Source organism: Gavialis gangeticus, unplaced genomic scaffold (assembly GCF_001723915.1).
Source record: "Gavialis gangeticus isolate Ggan-Ray unplaced genomic scaffold, GavGan_comp1, whole genome shotgun sequence".
Taxonomy (NCBI): domain Eukaryota; kingdom Metazoa; phylum Chordata; order Crocodylia; family Gavialidae; genus Gavialis; species Gavialis gangeticus.
In genome coordinates, this window is record NW_017729024.1 from 139,280,746 (window position 1) to 139,282,057 (window position 1,312).

The following is a 1,312-nucleotide window of genomic DNA, read 5'->3' on the forward strand; positions in this document are numbered from 1 at the left end:
TTTTAAGAGGAGGTTGGATGAACACCTTGCTGGGGTTGTTTGACCCCAGTGCTCTTTCTGCCATGGCAGGGGGTTGGACTAGATGATCTGCTCAGGTCCCTTCCGACCCTAGAAACTATGAAACTATGCTGCTAGTTGTCCCCAGGGAATGCACATTCCAGCTTGTCTGGATGTACCCAGTGATGCTACTTAAAGCAAGAAGCCCCATTATGCATGTAGAAAAGGATTTCACTGCTTTTGAATTTCACACCTCTAATTCATTTGAACATTCCCTTCTACTTGTAGCATGAGACAAGTTAGAAGCATCTGTGCTCTCTGTCTTCTCTGCAGCATTCCTTAATTTATGCACTGCTATGATGGCTTCTTTTATTCCTCTCCTTCCTCAGTCTTAATCCCTGTTCATATGAGATACCATACTTGATACCATAATCACAAATTTTCATTCGTGCTAGAATTTTCAGAGTAGCCTGAGGGATTTAGACACCCAAGTCCAATTAAAATTCAAACTCCTTTAGGTGCCTTTGAAAATCCAAGGCTAAATGCTTCATTATGTTGTGAAAAGAAATGCTTCTGGACTTTCTCTCAGAAACACTGCAGAACTCGATATCTTACAAGAACTCTTTGCATTGCTCTACAGTGTCTCCTTTATGGGATGAAATACAAACTACTTGTCTTTCATTTCAAGATCTTTCCTGGACTCTTCCCAACCAACTTAACATCTCTCGCTCTCTATTAAAATGTTGATGCCTGCTTCTGATCAGCTAATAATGCCAACAGTCAATTTTACTGTTACATGTAACAGTACATGTTTACTGTTATATGTACTGTTACTGTTTGACCTGGAGGGATGTGGGCAGTGGGGTTCCGCGGGGCTCAGTCCTCAGGCTCGCACTGTTCAACATATTTATCAGTGACTTGGATGAGGGTGTAAAAAGGACCCTGTTCAAATTTGCTGATGACACTAAGATGTGGGGGGATGTGGGCATGCTAGAAGGGAGGAATAGGCTGCAATCGGACCTAGACAGGTTACCGGGGTGGGCAGATGAGAATAAGATGGGATTCAACACTGACAAGTGCAAAGTGCTGCACCTGGGGAAGAACAACCGGCACCATACCTACAGGTTGGGGAACTCCCTTCTTGTCAGTACAGAGGTGGAAAAGGATCTTGGAGTCATCATTGACTCCAAGATGAACATGGGCCGGCAGTGTGGGGATGCAGTCAGGAAGTCCAACCGTACCTTGTCATGCATCCACAGATGCATCTCGAGCAGATCCAAGGAGGTGATCCTCCCCCACTATGCGGCACTGGTCA